Raw genomic sequence first — 23,489 nt, forward strand, 5'->3', positions numbered from 1 at the left:
ACTGTGTTCACCCCAGTCCAACGCCGGCATCTCCACATCATTTTATTTCTGGCATTGAGTGGCAATGGGCAGGACTTCCTTCCAATGAGCTGTCAGCCAATCAGATTGGTACTGCAGTGCCCTGCCTGGAACTAAGCTCTGGAACCATTGGAAAGGTAAATCTGGAGCATGGGAGGATAAAGGATGCGTTGGGAGTGGGGAGGGCAGTCATGGGGAATGTGGCCTGGAGCTCCAAGGTCCAAAAGCGACTTCATGGTTGTGTTAAAATAGTTTCCTGACATACACACTGACAGTGTATGTTCTTTGGTGCGGAACAGAATATCAATATTGTTTTTATACGTTGAAGGATGGCCAACAACTGAGAGATTATACCTCAGCGTGAATCTGTGCCTAGCTCCTTTCACAACCTCAGGGCATCCTGAAGCAGTTTATGCCAATCAAGTGCTTTTGAAGCACAGTACGTATGCTCCTACAAACAGCACTGAAATAATGACCAAGTAATCTGTTTTAGTGATGGTAGCTGAGGGATAAATATTGTCCAAGATACGAGGGAGAACCATCCTGTTGTTCAAAATAGTACTGTGGAATCTTTCATGTCCAACTGAAGGACAGACAGGCCTTCCGATTAACGTTTCATCTGAAAGATGATGCCTCCAAGAATGTGGCACTCCCTCAGGACTGCACTACGGTGCCAGCCTAGATTTTGTGCTCAAGTCTCTTGAGAGGGCTTTGAACCCACAACCTACTGATTCTGAAGCAAGAGTGCCACTGAACCATGGAGCTGAGGAGGGATTGATTCTGACCAGTAAACATGCATTTTATTTCATGCTCTGTTGCTATGTCAATTGAATTTTAGAAGCAAGTGAATAAAGGAGTGTCCTAACTTTACTAGTGAATGAAACATCATAATGTTGAATTCTTCATTGAATTTTAGGGAAACTGTTTTGGAAAATGGAGGTAGTTTCTAACTGCAACCCAGATTCTTGACTGAGATCCAGTGATTTGTTGGAAAATGCAAATATATGGTTGTCAGCTGGATTGGACCCTGCTTTGCTTTTTAATGATCTTTCCGCCATGCGTTGTCTAGGTTCCCACGAAGACTAATTTGAGGTATGAAGGAGTTGACTGAGCTAGTCAATATGTAACATATTTTCAGAGAGGAATAGAAAAAACATGGTTGAAGTAGGGGGTGGAGAATAAAATGTACTTAAATAACAAGTTTTGGAACTGTCTCCTTTAAACTTTCTAAATATGATCCAGATTCTTAATCTCTTATGAAAGCATGCCTGAAGTCAGTTTAACTGGTTCTGCTTTCATTTCCTGTGCTGTATAATTTTATATACTGCACATGCTTTCAAGCAAATGTGAAAATCCATTCCAGTCCTTGTACGTGTATATAGAATAGCAAAAGATTGTGCCTCTTGCTCTATCCTCCCACCACCACTCCCACTCCTCACAACTGTTTAACTCCCTTCATTAGTTCCAGATATCTGTGTACATAGTTGAATTTTGGCTGCTATTAAGTTAAATTAACGATAATTCAACCTTTTAGGAAAACTGTTCACTTTTTCCCCTGTGTTGCTACATCATAAAATCAAACTATAAAACTCAACACTTTCAAAAATAAAAGTTGCTGACTTTTTTCAATTTGCGGAGGGCTTTGACTCATTCTGGGGTAGAATTTCACAGGTGCCCCTTGGTGCCTCAAACAAGTGGCCACTCGTCAGTTGTGAGGCAAGTAGCTGTTGGTATGTTATCCAACTCGTTGGGAATTTTAACTTGTTCTCATATCTACATTAGTTTTCTGATAGGACTCACTAGATAGTGATTAAGAACAGCAACACTGGCTAATTTTTCCTCCTCCAATAGGCCTTTTGAGGCTGCCTATGATATTGTGCTGAACATCAGCTAAATGATAATCAACCAGGAAACGGATTTGTATGGTTTATAATCATATCCATCAATTTATTTGCCTGTTGAGCCATCGGATTGGTTTTGTGAAACTATATAAGAATCGATCTGAGGGTTGATTAAAGTTTTTGAAGGCGAGGGCAGTGATGTGTGTGTTGGTAAGTTGTGTTCGACAAATTAGTTTGTTTGATGAAGTGACCATTTGGATAGGTACAAGAAACTCAACAGATGTAAACTGATTTTTTTGAAGGTATTTGATAATGCATCTCGCAAGAGGTCTGTAAATGTTCAGGCAAAGTGTACAGAGGAAATTTAGTAGCACGGACAGAAAATAGATTGAACGCCAGGAAATGAATAGTTAGTGTAAATGGGTATTGCTCCGGATAGGAAAGGGTTGGCATTAATGTACTCCAGGGATCAGTGCTGAGTTCACCTTTTTCCTAGGGCATTTTGATCACTTCTCGGCCTTTTGGCTAAGATCAAGTGTAGTTATGCGGATGCTGCACTTGGTTGAGGTCATTAGGTTACATTGAAGCTTCATATGTTTCATGTGAAGCAATTTTTAAAAGCGGTATCTCGGCCTTTTGGCTAAGATGCAAATGAGATCAAGTCTTGGAGGAGGAATTGCTTTCCCTCCTCCAATCAGCTTGGCTCATGTAGATCAGACCCAGGACAGGGTAAATGGTCGCTTGCCCTGTCTTGCCAGCCTGGATCGGAAATGTCTCAACTTGTTGAGACTCTGAATTGGACTTGATTTGATTGAATTGGAAAAGTATTTAAAAAAAAATTTTGATCACTTGGATAGAGGGACATGCTCCCAGAATTTGCTAATGAAACCATTAAGAGGACTGATAAACAGTGAGGGGACCTCATAAAAGACTTCAAGAAAATAAACATGTTAGTCAAAGGCAGATGTGAGTACATTTGGAGGAGAAACAGGATTGAAGTACACATTCAATTGAAAGTTACTGAAGGGTAAGAGTGAGCAAAGAGACCCAGGGGTTCAAACATGTAATGCCCAATGGTGTGATAAAACTAGCAAAAAGACACAACATTTTAGGCTTTTATAAAAAGGAGCTTCGAGGACAAGTAATAATAAATAAGTGCAAAATTTTGATTGGACTACATTTAAGTGGCCTGCATAGAGTTTTGGCCACTTTGATTATATAGACAGAACATAAAGTCAGAGGAGAATGTAGCTAGATTCACCAGGTTGATGACTATTGTTATGTGAAGCAACTTGGGCTTGGGGCCATTTCCACTAGCATACAGAACGCTAAGAGGAAATTTAGAATATTTTAAAAAATATGCGAGGTTGGCTAATAAATAAGAATGTAATGTTTTCTTTTGTTGGTGAGTTAGTGATGAAAGGTAATCAATTTAAAATTGTTATTAAGAAAACGAGGAGAGAGGATAGCAAATTTCTTTCCACTGAAAGTTGTTGGAAATGGAGTGCTTTGCTAGAGGGTGTGGTATAGGCAGATATTATTCATTATTTAAGAGGAAGTTGGATAAATATTTGAAACAGGAAAAATAAAGGTTTATGGAAAGAGACAGTAGGATTAGTTTTGAATTACTTTGGTAAAGAGCCAGCAGAGAGGTAATGGCTTGAATGCCACCTTCTGTGTTGTATCTTGTGGAGATGATACGGTGAGATTACATCTCTCTGCATTTAGTGAGTTACAATTATTGATCTTTAACCCCTCAACAATGACTCCTGAACCAGTGAAAATGACCTTTCTCAATTCACACTATCAAACCCTCCTAATTGTAAAACTTGCAGTAAACCTGCACCCTATTAATCTTTACACCAACGGATGTCGTCCTAGTAGTTCCAGGTCCTCCTCGTAACAAATTGTTTTCCATGCCTGGCATCATCCTGGTAAAGCTGCTGCATACTGTATGTTCTCCATGGTTGCAATCTTTCTATGATGGGTGCTCAAATCACCCAAAGATTCTCAAATTTTGCCTTTGAAGTCGCCCTCCCAAGCTAATAAAAACTCATCTGATCCCCTGTAACAGGTAGTTTTCTTCTGTATAAAAGTTGAAAACAGTTAAACATTCATAAAAGCAAAATACTGTGGGTACTGGAATCTGAAACAAAAACACAAAATGCTGGAAAATCTCAGCAGGTGTGACAGCATCTGTGGAGAGAGAATAGAGCCAACATTTCGTGTCTGGATGACCCTTCGTCAGAGCAGACCTGCTGAGATTTTCCAGCATTTTCTGTTTTTGTGTGTAGTTAAGCATTTATTTTTGTTTTACTTTTAACTGGACTGCTATCTTACATACGAGGCTAAATCTGCAGGTGCTGGAATGCTGAAAAAGCTCAGCAGCTCTTGCAGCATCTTTTGGAAACAGAAACAGAGTTAACATTGAGTCCAATACGACTTCTTCAGACCTGCTATCCTCTTGTGTTTCCCCTTGAGCTGAGAATCTCTTTTCTTTGACTGAATTATCCTTCCACTTGACATGTTCTTGTGCCTTAAGCAAGCAATTAAAAAAAAACATTGTGTGAAAATGGTACCGGATGCAATCCTAATTGTACAGCAGGCAGTAATTCGATTGACTTTCCCACTCATGCAAATTCAGTTATGGAATTACAAAATCATACATATATGTCTACATCAATGATTTAACTTCGTAACATTCAGTTGCACAGCAATTGTAACAAACCCCTTCTTGACGACTGTTTTGCCACCCTAATTACCCATCTATATTACTGATCTCAAAAACCTGAAAACTTTTCCACATTTTGGGATTTTGTGCAGTGGCAGCAATCATCCATCACAGGCCTAACCCTTCATTGCTGCTGCTTTAAAAACACCAAATAAAATTCTTTACAAACAAGATGATTTCAGTGTTCTTGGAGCTTTCTCATGAATCCTAAGGAGGTTACATACCCTCAGCTAAGCAATAGGTCATAACTTCCTGAATCCCAACTTTGGATTTGGCGGGTGCCCTCAAGATGCTCTGGGAAATTCCTCTTGGAAGCTCCCATGTAAGGATTTACCCAGCAATTGTCCAGAAGGGCTAACGTCCCCTGGACAGTTGTGCTGGGCTGGGATCTTCCCTGCTGATGTCCAAACCACCATATCCCATTAACTTACCTTGCAGTAGGATCATTAAATTCAACTGGCTTTATGGCAGCTAATGCCGTAAAAAGGGGATGTGTTCTCCTTCACTCCGTTCCTTTTGCACTTTGACTCTGGAGTTGGGAATGTACTTTGTTTCTTCAATCTCACCTGGCCTAAGTCAGAAAGGTCGGACATTTTCCATTTTAAGTGCAGGTAAGTCGTTACGAAATGGCAGTCCGCTATTGTTTGTCACTCTGAGGAAGTTGTGTACCAGTGTCTTGCATTGGTTTATCATAACTCTTTGAGACAATGGGGGTTGCCTGCTGAGTTTCACCAAGAGCTTCACGTAGAGAAGACTTTGTTTCAAAATATGTGAAGCTGGTATTTTTAATGGCTTATAAAGTTTAAAGATATCTATCACATTACTGATATCTGTTGCAGCCAAATTGCTGATATTCAGATTATTAAAAAGCAAAATATGCAGATGCTGGATATGTGAAATAAACAGAGCATGCTGGAAAAGTTCTGAAGAAGAGTCATTTTTGGACTTGAAGCGTCTTCACAGATGCTGCTAGACCTGCTAAGCTTTTTACAGCACCTGTTTTTTATTATTGCTTGTATTCAGAAATACTTTTAGCAGTGAAGAATCCAAGCAGTATTTTCTTGATCTTGAGTGGGAATTCTGACTCGTCTTCACTCCCCACAACCCCCCACCTCTTCTTTTTTTTGGGTTCCCTTTCCTCAGAAGCCTAGGCTACTGGGGTGATTTGTTCCATCACTGTTTTGTAGACCAATATTGGCTCATTCAACACACAACCTTTGAAATGTACAAACTCTTGTTTTAAGAAATCCTTACTTTGTCCAGATTGTTGCAGTGAAAGACAAGATCTGTGTTCATTCTAATTTCTCTTTATGCATTCACTTGAGGATAGTCCAAAATTGGGATGACTAAGTCACATGTGTCATGGATGAGACTTTTGTAAATAGAATGTCAGTCACGAGAAATTTTAATACAGTTTCCATTTGAATTGTAAAAAAAACAGCAGTGCAATAATAGATGTCCTTCCAAACCTAGATTGTGTCTGAAGAGATCAGTTGGTACAGTATAATTCTGGAGTGAAATATTGATGGTTGCTGACAGCAGAAACCATGTGAAGTAATGAACCAAGAGTACTGCAAAAGAACCACAATGGAAAATCTTCGTTTATCAGTTTAAGTGTAATCTTTGTCACAGACTATTGATCCTGGATAAACCTGGAAACAACGTCGTTAATCCTGTTTACCAGCAAGAATGCTATTGATTTTTTAAAAAAGACATGAAAACCAGTCAAAATTAACAAACCTGTATTTTTTTCCTTTGTGGTTTCTGATGTTTGCTTTAGTTGGACTGAATCCAACGAGCAATTTGCTGCTAAATCTGTTTCTTTGTACATTTAATTAAGATTGATTCAAGTATTAGCACAAAGTTGTTTATTCACTATATTTCATTTTTTTTCTTTATATTTTGCTTCCTCTGTTGCATATCCTCCCTGAATATTTTGATACATGCTGGGGTCATAGTTCCACATATACCAACAGAGTTTAGGTGCTTTATCTAATTGGCATACTGTATAATGCAGAGCTAGACAGATATTTCAGCAGATTATTTTCACGAGCAAGTGGAATTGGGGAAAACTGCGACTGAGCCTTATCTGGTACTTGGGACAGAGATTTTACCATTTACCCCAATCTATATAATTCAACGAGGACGCAACAATGCAGAGATGTAATCATGTAAAAGTAGTCATTGGGGCAATATTAGACATATTCCCCTCATCTTCCTCCACTGATCTTCACAGTGCCCATGGATTAATTTAGTTATATTACTGAATATATGGACAGCAAAAAAAGTTTTACAAGCTTTCTTCCTGGACAGTCGTCATAGATGGCATGTCTTTAGGCTTAGATTTTTATAGCAGTTGCACTTGGGGGCACTTTGATACTTGAGAAGGTTGTTGAGCATTGAAATTGCAGTAGGATATTAGGTTCAGGCTGATGCAGCAGAACATCAAAATCATGAACTAATCATTTGTTCTTCCCCAACATCGAAATGAAGGGAACTTAAAATTTTGAACAAAGCTTTTTTTGCAGTTTGACTTATTTTGACTTTCCTTACGAAGACACGGTCGGAGGTCTCCTGAGCACCCATAGCCCCCCTAAATCTGCCTGGCTTCCTTCCATTTTTATGGTGTTGCCTTTTGTGTGTGGCAGACTTGCAATGAATAAAGTAACATTGCAGCAAGTTGTTGATGAGGTGAATTAGGTGGCACTGACGAGCTTACTGTGGGATGTCTCGCCTTATTTGGAAACATTAGTTACAGTGTAACTTGACACACATGGCAGATTGTGTTTTCTTTTAAAAGTTAAGAATCTGCTGTGTAGTTCTTATCAGACATCAGACCAGCAGGGATCCTCTGAGCACTTGACCGAACACAATGGTATAAGAACAAATTGTTTGGTACTTCCTGTTCTGTTATGGTTTACTGTAGTGAACTTAAAAGAAGTTTAAGATCATGGAGATTGACAGTTACATCTGGGCATCACAACGAAAGGTTCAAATACCAAGAGATGAGCAACACAGGAATTGGGAATGGGAGTAGGCCTCTGAAGCCTGCTCCGCCATTCATATGGACTAAATACATAACAGTTTCTCTCTCCACAGATGCTGCCAGACCTGCTGAGTTTATCCAACATTTTCTGTTTTTATTTAAGGCAAATGGTGTGTTGGCCTTTTACTGCAAGAGGATTTGCTTGCAGGAGTAAAGACTTGCTGCAACTGTATTAAGCTTTAGTGAGACCACACGGAGTGCTGTATACAATTTTGGTCTTTTTAGCTATGCAAGGACATACTTGCTCGAGAGGGAGTGTAACGCAGGTTCACCAGACTCATTCCTGGGATAGCGAGGAGAGATTGAGCAGTCTGGACCTGCATTTTCTATGGTTTAGGGAATTTGTTCTTCTAAAGACAAGGAGAAATGTGATGGATTTTATACAGTTGTGTACCATTTGCCTTAATTGCTTGCTGCATGTTAGCTTTCAGTCAATTTGTGAATAAGGACATCACCGTACAAGAAATACACTGCATTTCCTACCAAAGTGGATGATATCACATTTTTCCATGTTATATTCTATCTGCCAAGTTCTTGTCCACTAACTTCACCTGTCCAAACCCCTTGAACCCACTTTGCATCATCCTCAACTCTCATTCCCACCTAGTTTTATGTCATCAGCAAATTTGTAAACATTACATTTGGTCCTCCTGTCCAAATCATTGATATAGATTTTGAATAGCTGAGGCACCAGCACTGATCCTTGTGGTACCTCAAAGAACAAAGAACAATACAGCACAGGAACAGGCCCTTCGGCCCTCCAAGCCCGCGCCGCTCCCCGGTCCAGGATTGAATCCTGAATCCAGGATCCCCAACTACCTCGTTAGTTAGAACCTGCCAACCTGAGAGTGATTAATTTATTCCTGTTCTTTGTTTTCTGCCCATTAATCATTTCTTAATTCACATCAGTTGAAAGCCTTCCGAAAATCCAAATACATTACAGCTACTGGTTCCCTCTTATCTATCTGCTAGTTACATTCTCAAAAAACTCATCAGGTTTGTCAAATATGATTTCCTTTTCATAAATCCATGTTGACTCTGCCCAATCCAACTATTATTTTCTAAGTGTCCAGTTATCACATCCATTATTAATAGATTCTAACATTACTACTGATGTCAGGCTAGCTCTGTAGTTCCCCCTTTTCTGCCTCCCCCCTTTCTTATATAGTGGGGTTACATTTGCTACCTCCAACTTTGCAGGAACTGTTCCAGAATCTGTAGAATTTTGGAAAATGATTACCAATGCATCCACCAGGTCTATATCCATTTCTGGGATGCTGATCATTAGGTTCGGGGATTTTACATTACAACTTTTTCACAAATACTAATTTCTTTGTTCTTCATTCTCACAAATTCCTTGGTTCTCTGGTATTTCTAGAATTCTATGATTTCTATGATTTCTGGGAGATTTTTTTGAATTTTCTCCAGTGAAGATTGGAAAAACATTTGTTTAGTTTCTGTCATTTCTTTATTCCCCATTATAAATTTTCTTGTTTTCTGCATCTGCTTGTAATTGGACCACTTTTGTCTTTGTTAATCTTTTCGCTTTTACATACCTTTAGAAGCTTGAACAGTCCATTTTAGGTTTCTTGCCAGTTTATTTTTATAGTCTATTTTCCCTTTGATTTCTAAGATCCTCTTATTCCTCAGGCTTTCTACTTTGATAAGTTTATACACCACTTTCTTTGACGTATACAATCTTTAACTTGTTAGCTACAGTTGGATCAATTTTTCTGTTGTGCTTTTGTGCCTCCAAGGAATGCACATTTGTTATAAAGCCTGTGTTAATTATTTAAATTCTAACCATTGCCTGTTCATTTAGTTTCGCCAATCTATAGCAGCCAATTTGTCCCACTTACCATTGTAGTTTCCTTTTAGATTTAAGACCCTAGTTTTGGATTGAACTACATCACTTTCAACCTTAATGTAAAATCCTATCATATTATGGTCACTCTTCCCTAAAGGTTCCTTTACAACCAAATTATTAATTAGCTCTTTCTCTGCACAATACTAGATCTAAAATAGCATGCCTGGTAGCACAGTGGTTAGTATTGCTGCCTCACAGTGCCTGGGACGCGGGTTCAATTCCTGGCTCGGGTCACTGTCTGTGTGTTTGTGTGTTCTCCCTGTGTCTGCGTTGGTATCTTAGAAACCCTACAGCACAGAAAGAGGCCATTCGGCCCATTTGAGTCTGCACCGACCACAATCCCACCCAGGCCCTATCCCCATATCCTTACATATTTACCCACTAATCCCTCTAACCTATGCATCCCAGGACAATTTTTTAGCATGGCTAATCAACCTAACCCGCACATCTTTGGACTGTGGGAGGAAACCGGAGCACCCGGAGGAAACCCATGCAGACACGAGGAGAATGTGCAAACTCCACACAGACAGTGACCCAAGCGGGGAATCGAACCCAGGTCCCTGGAGCTGTGAAGCAGCAGTGCTAACCACTGTGCCACCGTGCTGCCCCACAATCCTTCCACAATCTGAAAGACATGCTGGTTAGGTGCATTGGCTATGCTAAATTCTCCCTCAGTGTACCTGAACAGGTGCTGGAGTGTAGCGACTAGGGCATTTTCACAGTAACTTCATGTAAGCCTACTTGTGACACTAATAAATAAACTTTAAAAACTCTAATTAGTTGCTCAACATACTATTCTAGAAAACCATCTTAAGGTGACATGCTAAATAAGTTTACCTAGACTATATCTTTGTTACATGCACCCCTAATTTCCTGATTTGTACTGTCTCATCAATTACTATTACTGTTTGGTGGCCTATAAACAATTACGACCAATGTTTGCTGCTCCTTGCTATTTCATAATTCCACCCGAATTGATTCTACATTTTGATCTTCCGATTGAAGCTCCTCTATCACAAATGTTCTGATCTCATCCTTTATTAACCTTTTCCTCTATCCTTCCTAAATGCTGAATACCCTTGAATATTCAGTCCCCAGCCATGGTCACCCTGCAGCCATGTCTCCATAATGACAGTTCGATCATACCCATTCTTTGCGTCGTCGATGGAGACGGGAGAGGTGCTGGAGGATTGAAGGATTGCGGATATGGTTCCTATTTTCAAGAAGGGGAATAGGGATAGCCCAGGTAATTAACGACCGGTGAGTCTAACCTCAGTGGTTGGTAAACTGATGGAGAAGATCCTGAGGGACAGGATATATGAGCATTTAGAGAGGTTTAGTATGCTCAAGAATACTCAGCATGGCTTTGTCAAGGGCAGATCGTGCCTTACGAGCCTGGTGGAGTTCTTCGAAAATGTGACTAAACACATTGACGAAGGAAAGGCAGTAGATGTGGTTTATATGGATTTTAGCAAGATGTTCGATAAGGTCCCCCATGCAAGGCTTCTGGAAAAAGTGAGAGGGCATGGGATCCAAGGGGCTGCTGCCCGGTGGATCCAGAACTGGCTTGCTCAAAGGAGGCAGAGAGTGGGTATAGATGGGTCTTTTTCTAAATGGAGGTCGGTCACCAGTGGTGTGCCCCAGGAATCTGTTCTGGGACCCTTGCTGTTTGTCATTTTCATAAATGACCTGGATGAGGAAGCAGAGGGATGGGTTGGTAAGTTTGCCGACGACACAAAGGTTGGTGGGGCTGTGGATAGTCTGGAGGGATGTCAGAAGTTACAGAGGGACATAGATAGGATGCAAGACTGGGCGGAGAAGTGGCAGATGGACTTCAACGCAGATAAATGCGTCGTGGTCCATTTTGGTAGGTCAAATGGGATGAAGGAGTACAATATAAAGGGAAGGACTCTTAGTACTGTAGAGGATCAGAACGACCTTGGGGTCCACGTCCATAGGACTCTGAAATCGGCCCCGCAGGTGGAGGACGTGGTTAAGAAGGCGTATGGTGTGCTGGCCTTTATCAATCGAGGGATTGAGTTTAGGAGTCCGGGGATAATGATGCAGCTATATAAGACCCTCGTCAGACCCCACTTGGAGTACTGTGCTCAGTTCTGGTCGCCTCACTATAGGAAGGATCGCCTCACTATAGGAAGGATGTGGAAAAGATTGAAAGGGTGCAGAGGAGATTTACAAGGATGTTGCCTGGATTGAGTGGCATGCCTTATGAGGATAGGCTGAGGGAGCTTGGTCTTTTCTCCTTGGAGAGATGAAGGATGAGAGGAGACCTAATAGAGGTGTATAAGATGTTGAGAGGCATAGATCGGGTGGACTCTCAGAGGCTTTTTCCCAGGGTGGAAATGTCTGCTACGAGAGGACACAGGTTTAAGGTGCTGGGGGGTAGGTAAAGGGGAGACGTTAGGGGGAAGTTTTTCACACACAGGGTGGTGGGCGAGTGGAATCGGCTGCCATCAGTGGTGGTGGAGGCAAACTCAGTAGGGTATTTTAAGAGACTCCTGGATGAGTACATGGAGCTTAATAGGATGGAGGGTTATAGGTAGGTCTAGAAGGTAGGGATGTGTTCGGCATAACTTGTGGGCTGAAGGGCCTGTTTGTGCTGTAGTTTTTCTATGTTTTCCATTCACTTCTATTTGTGCTGTCAATTTATCTACCTTGTTGCGAGTGCTGTGTGCATTCAGATAGAGTGCCTTTAATATTGTCTTAACTTTTTACCAAGTTTTGATCTGGTTTGACACAAGCTGCACAGTTCTGACTTTGTTCATTACAACAGTAACTGCCCTTCAAAATACTTAATTGGCTACAAAGCATTTTAGAAGTCTGGTAATCTTGAATGGCATTCTATAAATGCAAGTTTTTGCAAAAATATGGTTTTTTTTGCCTCAACTTTTGAGGAGGCAGGTAACATATTTGATCTATCAAGGGAACCTGAGGGTGTCGCAGATTTGAGTTGTAACACTATTCACATTATCCATACCAGCATGGCTGCCAAACAGCTCTGCAAAGGTAAATCTTGAGGCCAGATGAATCAAAGAAACCTCAAGAAATAAGGGAGTGAACTGCAATACAGAGCATCCAAACATTACTGAATACTGAAGAGGTGCTGGAAGAAGATAGAAATTACACACATTTTTAAAGAGTTAAAAAAATTGACCCAGGCAAATACAGATCAATGAGTTTGATGCCCACTGTGGGTACAGTTATAAAATCTCAGATATAATCATGGAACATGTAGATATAACAATCATGTTAGCTGTTTCTCACGGATTCACAAAGGGGAGGTCTTGTCAATCTGACTTGCAGGCTCTCTTTGGGGGTGTGAAAAAGTAACCCTAAAGAGGAAGTCAGTGGATGTGGAACAGACCCGAAAGTGCGATGGTACAGAGGTTGTCATCAGCCTGGAAAAAGGTAATATCAGTGGTGTTCCACAGGGCTTTATGTTAGGATTTCTTTTGCTTACTATCTGTATAAAGGAACCAGAGTGAGGAATCACAGGTGCAGTGGTTACATTTGCCAATGACAAAGCTTATAAAGATGGTCAACCCCAAAATTGAACAGAAAAAGCTCAGGAGAATCTGAATATATTAGGACTTGAACTGACAGGTGGCAGACAATTTGTCAAGAAATGCAAATAATGTGTATGGAAAACGCAAGTTCTATGGATCCTGATTGGCAATAAGTTGGATTGGATTTGTACTGAGTCTGATGGCGTGGTACTGTTAGATGATGCATAGTTCTAACCAACCACTGGGGAAGTTCAGTTGGTATGTGGCATTTTCATTTTCACTGCCAGTGCTGTAAACTGACTCTGTTGTTGGAATCTGAGTGCTGTTTTAAGTAGTTATGCCCCATTACAAGATGTGTCATTCCATTGGAAGCCTTCTCTAAGGCTTTTGGCAATGTCACTAATTATAGAAGCTGCAAATTTAACAGTTTGGGCAATGTTGGGTTACAGTATTCTGTGTGTACCTGTGGCTCCTCTGTCAAGTGGGAAAATACAAATGGATGTGGACAAATACTTGCACCTGTGTAAACAAATGGCCTCCCAAGGCACAGCAGAAACCTTTCAAATGTTCAAAAGCAAGTTGATGAAAAATGTATTCTAATTTCAAACTGAACATTGTCGATATTGTATACCTCAGAGAAGTTGCTTTAACTTTAATGATTGAATGCACCAAGCCAGTGTTGTTTCTCCCTTGCTGTTTGACACTTGGTCAAAATACTGGTGCAGTGTCCTTCTCTACAATGTGGTCTCTTTGACTTATGAACTCACCGACTTGTTGTTTACTTGCACACCTCCATTAACCAGCCTGCTAAGGAATTAATTCTCTCTCTCATTCACCCCTCTTCCCTGCACTTGTTCATTCTCTAAGCTCCATTCTCTTGCTTTTACTTATTTCTCCAATATCTGTTTCTATCAGGATAACAAGGCCACTTACGTCAGACTCCTATTTATTGACTACAGTTCAGTCTTCAACACCATTATTCCTACAAAACGCACCTCCAAACTTTGTGGCCTGGGGCTTGGCTCCTCCTCCTGTGACTGGATCCTAGACTTCATAGCCCACAGACTGCAATCAGCAAGGATAGGCAACAACACCTCCTCCACAATCATTCTGAACACCGGTGCCCCACAAGGATGTGTCCTCAGTCCCTTACTATACACCTTATACATCGATGACTGTATGGCCAAATTCCCCTCCAACTCGATTTTCAAATTTGCTGATGACACCATCGTAGTGTATTGGATCTCAAACAATGATGAGACAGATTACAGGAATGAGGTAGAGAATCTGGTGAACTGGTGCGACAACAATAATCTCTCCCTCAATGTCAACAAAACAAAGGAGATAGTCATCAACTTCAGGAAGCGTAGTGGAGGGCATGCCCCTGTCTACATCAACAGGGACAAGGTGGAAATGGTTGAGAGCTTCAAGTTTCTAGGTGTTCATATCACCAACAACCTGTCCTGGTCCCTCGACGCTAATGTTACAGTTAAGAAAGCCCACCAATGCCTCTACTTTCTTAGAAGATGAAGGAAGATTTTACCATGTCAGCTACAACTCTCTCCAACTTTTATAGATGCACCATAGAAAGCATTCTTTCTGGTTGTATCACAGCTCTGCCCAAGACCGCAAGAAACTACAGAGGGTCATGAACAAAGCCAGTCCAGCAGGCAAATCAGCCTCCCATCCATCGACTCCGTCCACACTTCCCACTGCCTCAGAAAAGCACCAATCGGGGAAAAAGATACAAAAGTCTGAGGCCATGTACCAACTGACTCAAGAACAGCTTCTTCCCCGCTGCCATCAGACATTTGAATGAACTTATCTTGTATTAAGTTGATCTTTCTCTACATCCTAGCTATGACTGTAACACTGCATTCTGCACCCTCCTCGTTTCCTTCTCTATGTACAGTATGGTTTGGCTGTATAGCGCGCAAGAAACAATATTTTTCATTGCTAATACATGTGACAAATTAAAATCTATTTTGCTCTGCCACATTGTCTTGCAAATTCTGTTTTCTCCATCACTTTTGTTCGCTCTCATTCTTTCACCCCATCTATGCTCCCTGACCTCTTGCTGAACATCATCTCTTCCCCATTTTCACAGCTATTTTCCCCTCTTTCTACTCCACCCCAACCTGCCCAAATTCTCCAGTCCTTGCTGATGTTCATCCTGCACTGTACACATGTATCCTCTTCCTACCATCTTCTATTCCCATTTCTCCCTTTCGCCTTTGTTGCCCTTTTCCTTTTACATAGCTCTATGAACAACTCCCCTCACAAGAGCAGCCTTTTTCTGCCTGGCCTGCCTCTATCCATCCGCAAGCCCTTTGCTGGGGCAACTGTCAACTGCACACACCCTTCCTCTGCTCGAGCCATCTTCATCCCAAACTCTCCTTCCCAACCCCTTGGCTCCATGAAATCTTTTGTAGAATGTCTTGTGGTGCCCTATATTGAAACGGGTTGATTTTCTTTGGCCTTTCTGCTTTTCTTGATGACTAATATGGAGGAGTCGGGTAGAAGAGGACAGTATGTAGCAATTAACTGAATTATTTTTTATTTAATGAGCAATTTTTAACTAGAGCTTATGCAGCAGACACGTATCCCAAGATTAGTTGACTGGTTTGCGCGTACTCATTGGTAAGGCTAGCTTGTTGGCCACTTGGATGATGTATGTAATAGCGCTTGATGACTATGTAACTGAGCTTTTCAGGAAAGATGAGAATTTCTTGGAAGGTGAACAAAGCTTTCCTTGATGTGCATTGTGGATTCAGACAATGGCTGTCCTTGATTCCAGTTGTATTCTCTTGGCTACCTACAAAATGATTTTCGTTTGGTTTGACATCTGGAACCAATTTTGCTGTCTGTAGTGCGTCCGACAATTATCAGCTCTTCCTAGTTCTTTCACAGACTCGTCACATGTTTTAGGAGTTCATAAATGTCTACAGTTTCAAAGATCTGCCGTGCAACTTTCTACTTTTTTAAATATAAACTTACTGTGATGTAATTGTTTTTACAACATTTTTGAAGTCTTGTGTAAGGAATGAGGATTTTCCAATTTTTTTTCTCTGCAATAAAATTCAAATCTAAATAAGAATGCTTGACTTTCTTTATCCCCACCCGCTGTATATTTTTAACTAAAAATTCTAAATAAAATAAATTACAAGAGTATATCTATAAATAATATTTACATGTAATTATAAAGATATATATATATTATATGAATAGTGTAGATTGCTTGCTATATGTGTGACTAGAGATAATATACATGAACATTACCAGGCAAACTATATATATATAAATATATACACAACTATCACATATTAAAAACACTTTCTATACTTTTTGGCAGCAACCTCTATTCTTGGGGTAAGGGAATTCTTCAGTCTGGGCTCAGTCAGGTATTGGATGACATCCCAGAATGGGTTATTTAGAGTGAGTGCTTATGCTGATCTGTAATGTGCGGTGGGAAACCACACGTGTGCTGCTGTGCTCTAATTGGGATTGCGGTTGGGTTATTTGAGCGATGCTTATTGGAGAAAACAGTGTATACTCTCTGGAACAGGAGGGGGTGGGAGAGGGAGCTCGGATTTCTGTGCAGTATGGGGAGATCCAGACTTTTCCTGGAATGCATGGGTTAGATAGTGGGTTGCCTGTCGCAGCTCTGCCATGCAAAATGTGCTTGATGCAGTTCACTTACTTTGTTGATCTTGATCATAATTCAGAGGATGTGTGCATGTAATGTTTCTGAATATATATATCTCCCCAAAACCTGTCCGCAAGTCAGGAATGTGATGGAATACTGTCCTTCCTTGGATGAATGTAGCTCCAACAACATTCAATAAACTCAACACCATCCATCATCTCCAACATTCATACCCCCCACCACCAATGTACAGTGGTAGGAGTGTGGACCATATACAAGATGCATTCTTCAAGTCATCAAGCCATCTCCTACAGCACTTTCCAAACCCGCAACCTCTACCAGCCAAAAGGTCAAGGGCAGCAGATGATGGGAACACAACGACCTGCATGTTCCCCTCCAAACCTCTCAATATCTTGGTACTATAATTGATGTTCCTTTGCCATCACTGGATCAAAATCCTGGAACTCCATTTCTAACAGCACTGGGGATATGCTTAGACCACGTGGACTGCAGTGGTTTACCACCACCCTCACAATTATGGTTGGGCAGTGAATGCGGGTCTAGGCAGTGAGGCCTACATTCATGAAAGAATAAATAAAATGTAACTTGTGGGATTATGTTCTGGAAGTTTAGACCTAGCCTTGTGGCAAAATGGGCTTGGAGGGTGTGAGGTAATTAGACATCAGTCCAGGTGTAGTTCTGAACCTATTTTAGTCACATGACTTAACTTTATAGTGAAAAAGCAAAAGTTGCAATAAGTTGAAAAGCATTGTAGAGCCACTTGGAACACTTGGAGGAACTGGAAGATAAATAATTTGGGTTTCACTGTATCATAATTGGAAAGATGTAACGATCTCATGTGAATGAAGGGACGTATAATGAAGAATTTGATACAGTGGTGATAATAAGGTCTGTGGATAGAAAATGACCCATTGTGCAAGCTGTATAATATGTTATAGATACTCACCACAAGACATCTTCTGGTTTAAAAGGCCAGAGTGTTCCAAAGATCACTTAAACAAACAATTAACCATCAGAGTAAGGCCAGTGTCATTGAAACAGTCATCTAGGGAGTTTCATTAAAGCCAGTTACAATGTTATGTGGGCAACGAGACATCACATCTATATACAGATCCCAGACCCCATATCCAGTGTCCCAAACTGCTGAGAGAACTACAGTTCCCCATAGGTATTTCTCCCCATCATTTCCATGTCCGAGCACAGTGGTACTCTGCTCCTTCAGTCCGTGATTAACGGCAAAAGCTGTGCCTTGTGTTCCCCTCATCCCTTCCTTTCTTTGTTCCTGCTGGGTCTAGCTTGGTGGAGAAATCAGCCTGGCTTTGAGTTATCCTATTTATCCCCTCCCTGGGGCCCACAATCTGGTAACATCTTTTCCCAAGCTTCCTGGATTTGGGGTCCAGTAGTTGTAGATAATTTTACAACTGTGTAAACTTCTTATCTAAAAAAACAAGTCTTACTTCCAGTTGTGATGATTTTGTTGCACGTTTTTGTGAACTTTTCTAATTTCCTACATTTGCATTTGTAATTGAAGCCACTTGCATAAGCCAGTCACCACCATAATTACGCCCTCCCAGAAGTTTTGCCCCATGTAAATATTACTGTGACAATAATCATGTGAAAACATTCACAAATAGAAGTTACTCCTTATCTGTAACAATTCCCTGTAACACCAGTAAGTGGCGCTGTAATAGGATTTCCAGCGCTATTGTGATTACTGACGTGTATGGCTCCATGGAAAACACACATTTGAAAGAAATGCTTTGAAGTTGGAATAGAAAATATGAAGCAATATGTAATCTGAGAATGAAAGCAAAATACTGCGGATGCTGGAAATAGTAAATAAAAACAGAAAATGCTGGATAAACTCAGCAGGTCTGGGAGTATTTGGAGACAGTAAGAAGTCTCACAACACCAGGTTAAAGTCCAACAGGTTTATTTGGTAGCAAAAGCCACTAGCTTTAGGAGTACTGCTCCTTCGTCAGGTAAGTGGGAGTTCTGTTCACAAACAGGGCATTTAAAGACACAAACTCAATTTACAAAATAATGGTTGGAATGCGAGTCTTTACAGGTAATCAAGTCTGAAAGGTACAGACAATGTGAGTGGAGAGAGCGTTAAGCACAGGTTAAAGAGATGTGTATTGTCTCCAGAACGCTTACCCGAAGACCAGAGGCCGAATGCCGTGACCGCTGAAGTGTTCCCCCACAGGAAGAGAACACTCTTGCCTGGTGATTGTCGAGCGGTGTTCATTCGTCCGTTGTCGTAGCGTCTGCATGGTCTCCCCATTGTACCATGCCTCGGGACATCCATTCCTGCAGCGTATCAAGTAGACAACGTTGGCCGAGTTGCAAGAGTATGTACCATTTTGCTACCAAATAAACCTGTTGGACTTTAACCTGGTGTTGTGAGACTTCTTACTGTGTTTACCCCAGTCCAACGCCGGCATCTCCACATCATGACTAGTATTTGGAGAAACAGTTAATGTTGACAGTCCATATGACCCTTCTGCAATTTTCAGTTGTCAATAGGCTAATGTTTATTGCCCATCCCTAATTTCCCTTGAGAAGGTTGTGGTGAGTTGTGTTCTTGAACCATGGCAGTCCATGTGGTGTAGGTAGACCCTCAATGCTGTTGGGAAGGGAGTTCCAGGATTTTGACCCAGTGACAGTGAAGGAATATTGTTCCAAGTCAGGATGGCGTGTGGTTTGAAGGGAGAACTTGGTCCCGTGCACCTGTTGCTCTTGCCCTTCTAGGTGGTAGAGGTTGTGCGTTTGGAAGGTTCTGTCGTAGGAGCCTTGGTGAGTTCCTGTAGTGCAGCTCGTAGATGGTACACACCATTTCCACGATGTGTATTTGGTGGAGGGAGTGAAGGTTTAAGGTGGTGAATGGGGTGCCAATTTAGCGTGTTGCTGTGTCCTGAATGGTGTCGCGCTTTGGGAGTGTAGTTGAAGCTGTACTCCAGGCAAGTGGAGAGTATTCCATCACACTTGTGCCTTGTAGATGATGGGCACAGGGGAGTTCCTCACTGCAAAATTCCCAGTCTCTAAGCTGCTCCTGTAGCCACAGTATTTATATGGCTAGTCCAGTTGAATTTCTGTTCAATGGGAACTCCCAGGATGTTGACAATGCGGAATTCGGTGATGGTAATGTCATTAAATGTCATGGGGAGAGGTTTGGATTCTGTCATGTTGAAGATAGTCAACGCCTTTTGTCCTGTTTCCAGGCACTTTGCATGGCAGCAGATCTTCTAGAAAGAGCAGTTCTATGGTCTTGCACATGGACTGTTGCTGAAATGAGGGAGAGGGAGAAATTCAGCCCAGGCCAACTATAGAAAATAGGGTTGTCATGTGGTATCAAGTGCAGCTGGAGGCAACGGTTTCCTTTTGCTTGTGAAAATCCATCTAATGAGTTGGGTTGCTGTCCCTTATAATTTATTGCAGAACCATGTTTGACAGCAAAATGTAACATTAAAAAATTCCAGACTCTCCAAAGCTGTGTTTGGAGAACATCTCAGTACCTCATGCTGGGTCATACTACAATCTCTGCAGTGAAATCAAGCTGCAGAGGAGATGTTTCATTTCCTGTTCCTTTGCAGTCTGGCTTCATGTAAATAATATTCTGTTTTCTATTTTTCCTGCCAAAGTGGAGAATCTCACATTTTATACTTCATCTGTCAATTTTTTGCACATTCAATGAACCTATTGGTATATCCCTCCCTTTGCAGACTCTGCACTCTCTTCAACTTGCTTTCCTACCTATCTTTGGTGCCATAAGCAAATGTAGCTACAATAGAGTATTTCCCTGCATCCATGCCAAAATATAGATCGGAAATAATTAAAGCCCCAGCACTGATATCTACAGCACTCTAGTAGTTAGTTTGCCAGCCTGACAAATTATCCCAACCCTTAATTTCCTGTTAGGTAGCCAATCCTCTATCCATGCTAATGCACAACACTCTTACCTTGTGCAAAAATCTTTTGTGGCATCTTATCAAATGCCTTTGGGAAATCCAAATATACTACTGGTTCCCCTATATTTATCATGCTTGTTACATTTTCAAAGAACCTGAATAAATTTGTCAAACATGATTTCCCTTTCACAAAACCATGTTGACTCTGCGTGATTGTGTTAAGATTATCTAAACGTCCTGTTGCTACCTCCCAATGACAGATATTAGACTAACTGGCCTATAGTTTCCTGCTTTGTCTCCCTCTTTCCCTGAATAGTGGTGTTATGTTTGTGGTTTTCCAATTCTCAGACCTTTTCAGAATCTGAAGAATTTTGGAAGATTGCAACCAATGTGTCCACTAGCTCTGCATCCTTTAAGACCCTAAGATGCATGCCATCACATCCAGGAGACTTGTGAATCTCAAGTCCCATTTGTTTTCCTAGTATTTCTCTAGTTCCCCCCCCCCCCTCCCTTTTGCTCACTGATTTTCTACTATTCTTGTGATGCTTTGTGCCTTCTATTGTGAATAGAGTTACAAAATACTTGTTCAAGTTTCGGCCATTTCCTTCTTTCTAATTATTAACTTACCTCTAAGAGACTAACACTTACTTTAGTAGCACACACCTTTTATGTACTTGAAGAAGCTTTTTATGGTCTCTTTCTTGCTAGTTTAATATTCCAGTTTCCCCTCTAATGTTATTTGGTCGTCCTTTGCAGGTTTCTGAAATTTTCTCAATCTCCTGAACTACCATTAATCTTTGCAGCATTGTATTTTGTTTCATTCAATTTCATACCATCTTTAACTTCCTTAGTTAGTCCCAGATGCTGCGTCCTTCTTGTAGAGTCTTTCATAATAGAATTTATTTCTTAAGAGTCAAGTTTCTTCTTAAATGTTCCCTGGTTGGTTTCAGAATGCACTGTTCTAAGAAACGTCCCTGAATAGACACTGAACTCATCCTCCACGCTACTTTTTGATTTGTCCAGTTTATAAAGATTAAAATCCCCACAATTATCATAGTTACTTGCTTGCAAGCCCCCATTATTTACTGACCTATATTCAGTCCACGGCATGGGGCCCCAAGATCCACTCCCACCAGTGATTTCTTATCTCCACCCAAACTGATTCTACATTTTGATCCTCTGAACCAAGATCGTTTCTCACTGCTGTACGGTTCTCACCCTGCATTAACAGAGCCACTCCACCTCCTTTCTTCCTGTCCTTCTGAAATGTCAGAAAACCTTGAATGTTCAAGTCCCAACCATGGTTACTTTGCAACCACGTCCGTGTAAAGGCTATTATAATCACTTATTTCTATTTGTGTTATCAATTGATCCATCTTATTACAAATGCTGCATGCATTTAGATAAAGAGCTTCAAGTCTTTTTAAAAAAAAATTCTTCCCTACTCTGACCTTATTTGCTGCTGCATTGATTTGTAAATGCTCAGTCTCTTCCAGTTACATTCTGGTTATCATTATCTGCATCACTATGCTGCACTATTGCTTTGTCCTTTCTCTTTCCAGGTCTTCCCTTGTGTGAACCTCCTATTTAGTTTAAAGCTCTCTCTGCAGTGCTAGTAATAATATCCAAGTGCACTGGCCCCAGCATGGTTCTGGTGAAAGCTGTCTTGATGATACTAGAGGATCCTTCTTCCTCTAGTGCTGTGGTGAACCATCGTTGGTTCCCACTGTGGGGTTGTTCTAATGTTGTTGTTGGGCTAGGGTGTTCACACTGTGGGATTGTTCTAATGTTGTTGTTGGGCTAGGGTGTTCACACTGTGGGATTAATACACCTGTGGTTGTTACTGTTGTGGCACATCCCAGTCGGGCTCCGCCTCCTGGGAGAGGTATAAGACCCCCTGCTCGGGCAGGACCTCGTCAGTCTGGGGTGGTGTACTTGCGTTCTAGTAGTTCCATTGTTAGGCAATAAAAGCCTTCAGTTACCGAAGCCTTGTGTCTTGAGTTCGATTGACGTGCATCAATTTTATTGCCTAACACTAAGCTCTCGACGGAAAGGAGAGTATGGAACAAATCCTAAAGCCAGAGCGTCTGACGCTGGATCCACGTGCGGTGGGCGCCTCTAACACCTTCGACCACTGGCTGAAGTGTTTTGAGGACTACCTGGCAGCCTCTGCAGCGGTCATCACAGATGACGACAGACTCCGGGTCCTCCATGCGAGGGTAAGCGACACTGTCTACCTCGCGATCCGTGCGGCCACCACTTACCCGAGGGCCCTCGAGCTTTTTAAAAAGCGCTACACGAGACCTCCCAACGAGGTCCACGCTCGTTACCTCCTCGCTACACGACGTCGGCAGTCGGGCGAAACCATGGAGGATTACGCCAATGAGCTCTTGCAGCTTGCCAGGGGCTGCGACTGCAAAGCTGTGTCGGCTGAGCAGTATATGTATGACCTCGCCCGAGATGCGTTTGTGGCAGGGGTAGGGTCTTCGTACATCCGTCTCAAGCTGCTGGAAAAGGGGAATCTCAACCTGACCCAAGCTATGGAGATGGCTGAAATGCTTGAGGCGGCTTCGAAGAGCTTGGTCCTGTATCTGGAGGACCACGTGGAGACAACGTGGCAGGAGCAGTCACAAATCCCTCCTCGCCTCACGGGCTCGAAGTGCAGTGTTATGGCGTGCTCCCATGTAGACCCGACGACGGCGGCAGCCCCAGGCGGCCCGCGGTGCTACTTCTGCAGAGGAGCCAAGCATCCACGACAAAAGTGTCCTGCTAAAGCGGTGGTCTGTAATCAATGCGGTAAAAAGGGGCACTACGCGAAGGTCTGCAGATCAAAGCCCAAGAACGGCAGTGCAGCCTGTGACCCTTCAGAACGGGGATCATCACCATC

At 41.7% G+C, this 23,489-nt stretch overlaps 1 protein-coding gene and 1 pseudogene across 2 annotated transcripts in view; both read left to right on the forward strand.

Annotated features, from left to right (window-relative positions):
- The window catches only part of cachd1 (cache domain containing 1), a 172,010-nt gene that overhangs the window by 47,147 nt on the left and 101,374 nt on the right, over positions 1 to 23,489 (forward strand). The window lies entirely within an intron of this gene.
- On the forward strand, positions 2,365 to 2,566 carry LOC144498027 (U2 spliceosomal RNA; annotated as a pseudogene).

The sequence above is a fragment of the Mustelus asterias genome, chromosome 8, assembly GCF_964213995.1.
Source record: "Mustelus asterias chromosome 8, sMusAst1.hap1.1, whole genome shotgun sequence".
In the NCBI taxonomy this organism is placed as follows: Eukaryota; Metazoa; Chordata; class Chondrichthyes; order Carcharhiniformes; family Triakidae; genus Mustelus; species Mustelus asterias.